Source organism: Molossus molossus, unplaced genomic scaffold (genome assembly GCF_014108415.1).
Source record: "Molossus molossus isolate mMolMol1 unplaced genomic scaffold, mMolMol1.p scaffold_m16_p_3, whole genome shotgun sequence".
NCBI lineage: Eukaryota > Metazoa > Chordata > Mammalia > Chiroptera > Molossidae > Molossus > Molossus molossus.
This window is the reverse complement of record NW_023425366.1, coordinates 17,462,115-17,474,453: the sequence shown is the minus strand read 5'-3', so window position 1 is coordinate 17,474,453 and position 12,339 is coordinate 17,462,115. Positions and strand designations below refer to the sequence as shown.

Here is a 12,339-nt window from a genome sequence, read left to right as displayed (position 1 = left end):
TGTTGACAAAGTTTAGGAATAAGATGATCTTTCTAATGGCAGATGATTTGGTTTATTATTATTTTTTGCTACATCACTATTCATCATCTCTGTCCATTCCAAAATCGTGGGCTCTGGACCAAGTGTTATCCCAGACAGATATGATCAATCCTACTCTTTCAAGGCAGGATTTGGGAAGTAAATCTTACTAATTTCATGTTTCCTCTTACTCATCTTACTAAGTAATCTCATATTTACTTTTTTTTTTTTTTTTTTTAATGAACATACATTGCTTAGGCTTCAAATTAAGTCTCCCATTTTCTCTCAAGGGTTACAGTATGTAAACATTAAAAGAAATATTAAACTGCTATTTATTCTGGTTTTCTTTCAAGTGTGTTTTCACATATCCTATTGGGTAACTACATATTCATATAATTCTACCTCATGAATCTTTCTTTAAATTAATTTTGAAGTTCAGAATTGGTCATAATTCTTTAGTCCAGTTGAATTTAGTCCAAAACACAAGAGAAAGACTGTTATCTAGTTTTCCACATACCATGTAAATAATGATTGACCTCAATATTTAATTAGATATTTAGCAACTAAAATTTTTGTCAAAATTGTTTTTACTATGGTAACTAGATATGTCAGTCTAAGCTTAAAACCAGCAATGATTATTTTTTATTTTTTATTTATACATTTTGAGAGGTTTTTCTAAAATTATGCATTGGTCCCTATGTCTACTTAAGTCTGTCTTTAAGGATTTTTGATAAATTGGATTATTTACCAATGGCATTTTTGAATACGTCTTATTCAAAAGACTGTAACAGTGAAAATCTGCTTTATTCACAGTATTAAATGTGCCTTTGAATATTATTTAAAAATACTAACGATAAAGGGATAGTGAATTAATTAAGATAAAATCCATATTTTAAATACAAAAACACTCTTCCAGTAAAAAATAATTTTGTATTATAACTAATATAAGTCAGCACCCTACAGTACAAAGATATTTCTAATATTTTGGAAATCACAATGATGGAATTAGTTGTGTAGCTTTATAAAACTTTCTTAACCTGAGTAAATTAAGATATTGGACTAGACAACTCCTAAGATAATTTTATTATATTTTATTTTATCAATGCCAGTCTGTGCATATATGTCTATGTACATGTATAAAATATAATTTACTAAACAATTATTTGACTTAACCTACACTTAATAATGCCAGATTATATATCAATTATAGAGTTTGAGTGCATTATACATCACATGGAATTTGGTGAAGCAAGCCAAACCATCATGAAGCCGCCCAGAAATTTCACAATATGATCTCACCACGTTCGATGCCAGAAAACACAGAGTTGGACTAAACCAGAACCATGAAATTAAGCATTGTCTCTGAATTCATCTGACATCTGACACTTTATGGGTTTTTATTACCCTTCTTCTGATTTTGATATGATCTTACAGACAAGATGCCTTCCCTAGTTGATCCGTACACTCCTGTATCCTATCTTCCTGATATTTCATTTGAAACAAAATATATGACTTAAAAAGTTTTGCTCACTTTCTATGTTTACTCATAAAATCATCACAACAACTGTTAATATAATGCATCTCAGTCTAAGAAGACAAGGTTGAAGGGGATAAAAAAGTGTGTGTTTTTTTTCTCAGACTGAGACACATTATATTTACAGTTGCTGTGATGATTATATGAGTTAAGTAATTGAAACAGTGTCTAACATATATGTGATACGTAACTTAGAGAAAAAGAAAAAAATGACTGCCTTTGAACAGAGGTAGGCATATCCTTCTTTTAGAGTTTGGTAAACATTATTAGAGATCTTGTCACTGTATAATAATGGATTTCTTTTCTATCTTCTCTGCTGAACAGTGAGTGAGTCACAAACAAGTACTATGTCTCATTCACCTCCGTATAATCAGTGCTTAACATAATGGCATTAATGGAGGTCAAAACAAATAAAACCCAGCTGAGCTATCTTAAATTTAATTTGGCCAAATTGCTCCTCAATAAGTTTTGTGGGAAAAAACAACACTTAGGTGGAGAGAAGAATAATTACTGCTTCTGAAATGTTTTATTTATTTTTTTTAGCTTAATTCAATTTCATATCAAATTGGTTTTCTTTTGTAAATAGGTCTGTGATACACTGATTCATATTTAGTGTATATAACATTGCTGGATAAATTAAATCGGGAGTCAACAGTTTTTCTGTACAGAGCCCAATAGTAAATGTTTCAGGTTTCATGGGCCATACAGTTTCTTTTGCAACTTCAACTCTGCTGTTACAGTGAGAAATGAGCCTTAGACAATATGGAAATGAATGAGTGTGACTGCTCTCCAATCGCACTTTATTTTTAAAAATGAGCAGTAGACCTGACTTGGCCTATGAACCATAGCTTGCTGATTCCTGGATCAAATGAACGACATTGTCCATACTAAAAGTTGAGAATTCAACTGATGCGGTGTTAGGTCAATTGACTTATTTAGCTTCCATATAACAAATGCTTGGTTCTCATTTGTTATACTCCCTTGTTAAATAAGGTGTATGAATTCAATCAATTTTCTGAAAATGTTTTTCAAGATACGCTACTAAAAATTTTGTGATTAATACGTTTGAAATATGTGTAGCAATATCCATGAATATGCTAATTTTCTTTATAATTATCAAAGCAGAGATACAGTATACAGCGTTTCCCAAACCTATTTGACATGAAAACTTTTTTCAAGAATTGTTTTATAGGACTAGCATATAAAAGAATATATTTTGGAGAACACTAAAAGATAGGATCATCACTATCCCTTTAAGTTCTGATTTTCCACTTATAAAATTCAAACAATTTTGTTCTCAGGATATAGTGCCTCAATTATAAGAAATAATGATGACCATTGTCTCAACCGGGAAGATGAGACCTTTTAACATTCCTAGACCCTTTCCACGGGGAGCTTCTTATGACCAATAGATCTAGTACCATTTTCCTTCCTCAGAATCTCGGAATCTGACCTGATCTCAACCATTTCGGCTGAGGGGTGAGAGGCAGCAGGAGGAGTCCTAGCTATGCGTTATAATTTATTTTAAGTTTTTTTTCCTTGTCATCTCTTCTGGAAGAGACCGTAATGATTTTCACATATTCCGTTTTCTCTTTTCCCTTTTCGACTAAATTTCCAAGTTCTACTTGCATAAAAGAGCCTCAAATTGAAGATTATATATCACAGCCTCCTCTGCGGCCAGCCTTGGACAGGTGCTTCAGTTCTGGACCATCTGATGCTGGCTCCTCACCTCTGGTCACTGATGGAAACTGCTTGTCATCCGTTTCCCTTCTCCTGTGGGCTGAGAAGTAGGCATGTTGTGGTGAATTATCTCTGGTCATGTTATGAGAAGATGGTGGAAGCAGATGCTGGAACAACGAAATCCGAGGAGCCTGGATGCCTACCTGACTGCAGGGAGCAAAACCACGGTCGCCTTGGTAGTCCTAGCCAGTCGTGCCTAACACAAAACAGAAACGAACTTCCACTGAGACTTGGTTCCTTTTTTGTTGTTGTTAATCCTCCACCGGAGGATTTTTTTTATTGATTTTTTTTCCCTTGATAGAGTGGAAGGGAGAGAGAAACATTAATATGAGAGAGATGCATCAATTGGCTGCCTCCTGCAGATCCCCAACAAGGCCAGGATCAAACCTGCAATCTACATATATGCTCTTGACCAGGAATTGAACCCGCGACCTTTAGTATGCAGGCCAACGCTCTAAGGGCTGAGCCAAACAGGCCAGGGCAATACTTGTTTTCTTTTGAAGAAGTTAAACAAATATCCTTACTAATATGTTTATTTAAAAAATAAATAAGTCACCCTGGCCGGTTTGGCTCAGAGGTTAGAGCTCCAGCTTGTGGACCAGACGGTCTCAGGTTCGGTTCCCGCTATGGGCACGTCCCTTGGTTGCAGTTTGTCCCTGGCCCCAGTTGGGGTCATGTGGGTGGCAACCACTCGATGTGTCTCTCACATCGATGTTTCTCTCTCTCTCTTCCTCCCTCTCCCTCCAGCTCTATCTGAAGATAAATGCAAAAATAAACAAATAAATAAGTCATAATTTAGTTATTTCTGTTTCTGCTTTGCAGCCCTCTGTGCTGACTCTTATTTACTAAGTCAAATCTGCCAGTCAAACTGGTGTAGAACCCATGCATTCCCCTTTAGACTGAAGCACATCAGTTGGGACTGAATGAGGGCAAAATATTTGAATTACCTACAAGGAAATTAAAGTCACTGATTACAGAGAAATGGAGACATTCTTCTTGTTCTGTGGCAGAAACAACTTCTCTTTCACCCACCACTTTGGATCATTTACTTATGGGACTAACAAATGGGGATATATTTGAGTAAACATGTGTGACTGTTTGTGTATGTGCCTTTGACTACATAGCGATTTTCTGAATTACCTACTGTTTTCAATTATCCACGCTTCTGTGACCTTTCATCAGTGTGGATAATCAAGTGTGGAGTTTAGTTAACAAACATGAATATCTGGGAGGCATTAATAATTCTTGCAAAATGCCTTACTAAGTATTATTTTTATGTTGAACGAAATTAAATTGAAATATAATTGTACATGTTAAAGAAATATGGGTCAATTTGATTGTGGCTCCCTGTAGATATAACTTTTTATATGAACAATAACAGTAAAATCTTAGGTGAAACATTATAATTTTTATTGCAGTAAACAGTCTATCTGAAGGCTGTTACTTGAATTAATAAAATCCAAAAGCTGCATTTTATTGTAATGAAGATTCATTCACATAATTACTTATCTGCATAAAACTTTAGATTCAATTAGGGCATAGGCAATTCAAGTGCTATCACGAATAAAAGTTTTTTTTTAATTAAACCTCTGATTATATCTTGATTGTATCCCTTTGCATCCAACTTTATATATATATATATATATATATATATGAACATTTTGAAAATTGCATTGCTTTTTACTTTAAAAGGGAACCTAAATGCCACATTACAATTTTTAAAATCAACTCAATTATCAATACATAAGTTCATTTGGCAATATATATGTATATTGTGGGTTGGAAAATGTCATCACATCCGTCATCTTCACCGTTTTTTATGACTTCCTGTGGTGAACACCTGTGGCTTGCTGGCAATGTGTTTGCTTCTCAGAACTATTAAGCACTCTATATTTTTAGAGTGGATCAGCTCAGAGTTATTTAACACAGGTGTTCCTATAATTGTGATATATTGGGAATCTACGGCACTCAATAGCTTTTAGATTCCCACTTCTACCTGGTGATAAAATCTGTCCCTTATGCAATGCAATTTTCTTGAAACACTGAGAGAAGGTTAAGCATAAGCTTGCTTAATTGACTTTTAATAAACTAAACAGATACTTCCTTTTAAATATTTGACATTTTGTAATATATGGAATAATTTTTGTAAGTTGATTATTTTCATGTGGCAAACTAAGTGGTCTGAAAATTTTTGAAAATATATCACATTACATTTAAAGACTATACCAATTGCATTCTTACATTTATAGAAATTCTGGAGCCTTTTTGTTTGATGCACTATTGCATATGCACAGCTACCGAATACATAATGCCATACACATTGAAGTTTTAAGTTTCAAAATATAAAAGATACTTTTATATTACATGTTCTATAAAATACAATATGTACACTTGTGGGTTTTGTTTAAAGAAGTGTGTGCATAGATTCCAGTTATTCTCAGACAAATGGAATGATCAATCACAGTAAAATTCCCTAATCTGATTTTGAATATTTCAAAACTGTGCTTTAAAGCTATGAGAACTCCACCATGGTCTACAGTGAATTTTAGATTCTTGCCAATAGAAACATTAAAATGTGCCACCACCAAATGCAAATACCTCTCTCACTGCAACGTGAGTTTATAGGAAGCTCATCTGTGTTTCATAGCACCGAAATCGCTTCTTTGCTTTCATAACCAGCACTACCTCATCCCATTTACTGTGAAATGGAGGGGGAGGGGCATGCTCAAAGGCACTGCCAACACTAATGAGCAGGGAGAGGAGGGGACAGCAGCAGCCTGAGCAACCTCACGTGTGTGCCCATTTACTGCAGGGGAGCTGCTGCTGGGGCTGTGGTGAGTGTTTCTGAAACAGCGACCCCGGTGCACTGGGTTTGCAGCCCCCTTGCCTAACAGAGTCGCCTGATACATAGGAAGCCCCTAATAAATACTGCCAAATATTTGCCTGGGTAAATGGTAACAAGAAAGAGTCCTCAGCCCTCTTTTCCAGTCTTTAACAACTTCTGTCTTTACATCGGTCTCCAGAACATCAGCCCTTCCTGCTGCCCTTGCTGCTCGGACCACTGGATTGGCAGAGCCGGTGAGAACACATGGGAGACCTTGTAGGCACCCAGCAGGCAGGTGCTCTGCAAACTAGCAGGAAGCCCCCTAACTTCTTCTACGTGTGATGGACAAGCAACACAGAACAGGGGAGTTAACCATGAAATCACCACTAGTCCTCGCCTCCTCCCCCACTGAAAGTCCACACCTGTGCTGAACAGATAGCCTGCCTCCAGCTCTAATACTGTGATAGCCAGCCGAGCTGTTCCCTGCATCCCTGGCTAACGCACGTTTGGAAAGAGAACTCCATTTATTTTGACACCAATTTTATTTGGGGGTATTTTTTTTTTTTCTGCCATGGCTTTTGATAACGTTTAACTTGATAAAGTTTAGCTTAAATGTGCCCCCCCGCCCCGATTGTTTGTGTGGACGAACTAAAATAAAAACAAAAGCAATAATAATAAAAGGCAGATTCTCTCCTCAGCTTTCCTGGAGGGCACAAGGAGCCGCAGAGACGGAAAGGAAGAAGGGAGGGTTACTCTCCTTCCCAGTCTGTGCAGTCCCTCGCTGGAAATTCCTTATGCCAGCATCCCTTTAGTCTCTGTATATCAAAGCGTACTTCAGTGAAGAAGTCTCTATCAGTGCTTTATGTATTTAAGTGATTAAAGGCAATAAATATGCCTCCCAAGGAATTACATTTTGAGTCTTATCTGTAAAAACATGAAATGAGTTGCTTCTCTTAATGAGACTTCAGTTGAGCAACTTTGGGGGAGGGGCAGTTATTAAAGGGCTTTAAGGGAAGCCTTTTCATGAGGAAGTAGGAAAATGTTGCCTTGAAAACGTTGTAAGAATTGTGCTAGGAAAATTAGAAAGCATTAAGAATCAATGCTAGGGTACTGACATCTCTTTGTAAGAAGTGTTAAGTTTGGATGTATGTAGGCTTTCCTTTGCCATTCCTCTCCAGAGAGTATATTATTTATTCATTTCAGACTAATATAATTTTTCAAGTATCACTGCAAACTTTCAAATATTTTTCGGGCTATTTTCTCTGCTTATAACACACAACTCCTGTGAGTCCCAAGGAACTACTGTGCATCTTCAAAATTCCATTTAAATATTCCTCATCTCCAGATGAAACCCTTTTCTTGTCAAACTCTCCCCTCATCAATGTCTGCTTAGTCCTCCATTTATATAACCCCAGTTGAATACTTACCAATGTTCTTGTAACTCTTCCTCTACTTTCCAATGCACTGGATGCAACTCCAAGGCAGGGGCCATGTCATCGGTACCTTTGTGTCTCAACGACCACAGAAATGGCATTAGTAAAACTTTGAAGATATGGTAAATATTTTGCAATGTTCTTATCTTTTGGGGGGTTTCTTCATAGTTTGTCAACTTTAAAAAGTATCTTGAATTATTTAGGTGTGTTTTTTTCCTCTACCACTGTCTTTTTTAAAGAAAACCTATAAAGCATATTTGTTAATGTCTATATTTAGAATAAGAATGTGTCTTATGAACTTAAAAAATGTCTGTAATTTCTCCCTTTTTTCTACTTTCCCTAATAATTTTAGGGTTTTACCAAAGACGTATCTGTTAAAATTAAAATTGAAAACAGGAGCCATTATTTAGATTTTTTGTAGTCAAATATCCTAATTTGGGTACATGTGTTTGAACGGCTCGAGTGAAGGTAGAGGTGTTCTGTGTTCTAATTACCCTTCATGATTTCTTTAATTAGCTCTGCCTCTCAAATGTGATTTTCTCTCTGCCTCAGTTCCACTCTGGGACTTTCTGAATATTATAAAACTCACAAAAGGGCATGAACTCAAGCCACGTCTGCAAGTATACTTAAGAAGCTTATTTGCTGTTGAAACGTACACCTGGCCCCGAATCTCCGTTGTGGCAACAGAAGCTGCCTGCTCTGTAGGAAGAGGAGGTTACTGTTCTGATGTGAACTGTTCCACTTTAAGAGAAAGGAGCTTCTTTAAGTATGACAGTTCATTATGCAGTAAGAAAAATCTATTCCTTAAGCCCAATGTAGTGTATACTTATATGCCCTGATTCATCCTGCCAAAACGTTGACCCTCTTTCTTAAATCACAGCATAAATACCTAGTACACCTTATCGTTAAGTCATCACGGAAGTGCCAAATCTTTATCTGTAGATTACAGTGCACCAGGCACAGTTCAAGTACTTTCAGTGCACGGATTACCTTATTTACAACTTACAACAAATATAGTCAGGAGTCCCTGGACAGGTAGGGGACCTGAGGTCTAGAAAAGGAAAATAACATGTTTGAGGTGACATGTGGTTAGTGGCGGAGCTGACATTCAAACCCAGAGAGCTAGGGTCAGATTCCTCGCTTTTAGTGAAATACCCCTCCCCCTCCAACACCATACAGGTGACGCTGTTTGAGCCTGGGCCCACAATTTTACAAATCTTAGTACATGCTAAAATTTGATGTTAACATCAAATCAAATGCTTCCATATACATCATCAATGATGAACTCGATGGTGAACTGAACAGATGGTTCACAAAGGAAATCTGACTGTGAAAATTCCTAAATTTGTATTTTCTTCTTGACTAATTTAACTGCTGAAACAAATAAAGCAGTTTTTTTCCCTCTCTTATAGAGACTGAGTGATTTATTGCTGCACAAAGTATTTTAGTGTGAAAAGTTTTCTAATATATTTAATGAATTAGGCCTATGAAAAAACATCTCCCCTAAACCACCATTTTTTGAATCAACTGTGTATGATGTAAGGATACCAAGAAGCACTGTCTCCATTGGGACTACATATCTCTTGATTTAAGTAGTCTTCCTGGCTACCCTAGTCAGGTCACTCTCGGGATGAATAAAGAGGTGGTAAAGCTTTTATCCAGAGATACAAATGGACAGAGAGAGAATAAGCAGGAAGAGAAATTCATTTTTAAGTAAAAATGATACCCATTGTTTTGGCTTATTGCTAGATTATGTATTATCCTGAAATGAGAAAAACAAAGTTGTGTTATCCCCAAAATATAGTGTTAACTTTAATGTGAGGTCATTCAAAGGTAGAATACAATTTTAGACTCACATTTATAAGTACTGAGAATTAGCTTCCCACTTCACATAGGGGTTTGGAATAAAACAATAACAAAGACTATATAAATGATATTTGATTTGATTGTAATTTTTAACTTTTATGCTCTAAAGCAGCAGTTCTCTACCTGTGGGTCACGACCCCTTTAGGAGTCAAACGACCCTTTCACAGGGGTCGCCTAAGACCATCAGAAAACACATATTTCCGATGGTCTTAGGAACTGAGAAACTGCTCCTCTATCCGTCTCCAGGTAGGTCCGCCACATGCAGACACGCCCACATACAAGTACCTGGAGTGATGACATCTTCGTGCCAACCCCATCATATACACCCCATACAAATACAGGTGTATGTGACAGGGTTGGTGCCATAATGTACTTATGTGGACCAGTCACACATGTGTAGAGAGCAGCTACTGTGTAGAAAGCGGCTACTCTGTTAAAAGCAGCAGTATTGGAGGTAAAATGACACTTCATGAATTATAATTACTGGGTAAATGTAAATTCATGTACTGTAAAATCATCAACTACTGCAAAAAAATATATCTGTACCATGGGAACTTAATCTGGATGCTGATTGGTCTTTTTATATTCAGCTGTGGTTGATGTGAATACTGCCCCCTTGTGATAGTAACAGGTATGTAAAAAAAAACCAGAATGGTAAATCATAAGAAACTTTAATGAATTGTATTGACTAAACTATGTCGTGTATCATCTTTTGTATTATTAAAGCTATTGTTATATATTATTTTCATTAGGAAACCATCCCATGACAATGGATAATGTAGAGAAGAATGTTAAGAAAAGAAAATATAGTGAGGATTTTTTACAGTATGGTTTTACCTCAATAACTAAGAGCAGGACTTGAGAAACAGCAATGTGTTATTTGTTATGAAGTACTATCAGCCGAATCTATGAAGCCGAAGAAACTAAAACACCACTTTGATAGCAAGCATCCAAGCTTTGCTGGCAAGGATACCAACTATTTTAGAAGCAAAGCTGATGGACTCAAGAAAGCCAAACTTGACACTGGTGGCAAGTAGCACAAACAAAATGTAGCAGCTACTGAAACTTCATATTTGGTGGCACTCAGAATCGCCAGAGCTATGAAACCTCACACCATTGCTAAGGATTTACTAAAGACATTGTTCAAGATGTGATCGGAGATGAATTTGCTATGAAATCGAGTGCAATTTCTTTATATAATGACACTGTCTGCAGAAGAATAGATGACATGTCTGCTGATATTCTTGATCAGGTAATCCAGGAAATTAAATCTGCATCACTTCCAATATTTAGCATCCAGCTTAATGAATCTACAGACATTGTAAACTGTTCACAGTTGCTGGTTTATGTGAGGTATATTAATGATGGCGACTTTAAAGATGAGTCTCTTTTTTGCAAACCTCTTCAAGCGACAACTGTTGCATGTGATGTATTTGACATAGTTGGTTCCTTTCTGAAAGAGCATAAGATCTCTTGAGAAAAGGTTTGTGGTGTTTGCTCAGATGGTGCACCAGCTATGCTAGAATGTTGATCTGGATTTCAATGTTTGGTACTGAATGAGTCACACAAGTCATTGGAACTCACTATATGATTTATCAGCAAATACTAGCAACTAAGATGCTGCCACAAGAGTTATAAGAAGTAATAAAAAGGGTCATAAGTTCTATCAGTTTTGTAAAGGCGAGTATTTTACAATCGACTGTTTTCCCAACTGTGCAATGAGTTGGATGTGCCGAACAATGCTCTGCTATTTCACACTGAAGTGAGATGGTTGTCGACAGGAAAAGTTTGAAAACGTGTTTTTGAGCTTTGTGATGAACTCAAAACATTTTTTAATCAGAGAGCAAGACCACAGTTTGAAACACTTTTCAGCGATAAAATGAACTGCAGAAAATAGCTTACTTGGTTGACATCTTTGCCATCTTGAATGAGTTAAATTTATCACTGCAAGGACCAAATGCATCATGCCTCGATTTGTCTGAAAAGATCTGATCATTCCAAACAAAACTTCAGCTTTTGCAAAAAAAATTGGATGAAAATAAAGTTTACATATTGCCTACCTTATCTGCTTTCTTTGAGGAATATGACATTGAACCAGACAAAAGGATTACGATGATACTTTCTGTGAAAGAACACTTGCAAATGCTTGCAGATGAAATTTCATTGTACTTTCCAAATCTACCTGACACGCCATTTGCACTTGCCAGAAGCCCATTCACAGTCAAAGTTGAAGACGTTCCTGAGACAGCACAAGAGGAGTTCATTGAACTTATTAACGGCGATGCAACAAAAACTGATTTCTCTATGATGCCAGTTACAAAATTCTTGATCAAGTGTTTGCAGTCATATCCTGTTCTGTCTGAGAGTGTGTTGCACCTTCTTCTTCCATTTCCAACAACATATTTTTTTGTGAAATAGGGTTTTCCAGCTTGTTGTTTATCAAGACTAAATACAGAAGCATACTTGTTGTGGAAGATGATCTTCGTTGTGCTCTTGCAAAAATTGCCCCAAGAATTTTTGATCTGGTGAGAAGGAAGTAATCTCAACCTTTGCACTGATATTGGTGTTTTACGCATACTGTCACAAAGTGTAGCAATTTAGTTTACCGTTACCCAAGACTGTTACCCATGTTACACCATGCTTCAAGACAAAATTTCATTTATTTGTAATTAGAAATAAATATTCACAATATATAACTACATATGTGTTTGTGATTAATCACTATGCTTTAATTCTGTTCAATTTGTAACAATGAAAATACATCCTGCATATCAGATATTTGCAATATGATTCATAACAGTAGCAAAATTACAGTTATGAAGTAGCAACGAAAATAACTTTATGGTTGGGGGTCATCACAACATGAGGAACTGTATTAAAGGGTCGCAGCATTAGGAAGGTTGAGAACCACTGCTGTAAAGCTT

The 12,339-nt window shown here is 36.4% G+C and overlaps 1 pseudogene; it reads left to right on the top strand.

The window, feature by feature from the left end:
• Positions 1-10,175: 10,175 nt before the first annotated feature.
• Positions 10,176-11,973, top strand: LOC118641465 (annotated as a pseudogene).
• Positions 11,974-12,339: the final 366 nt, after the last annotated feature.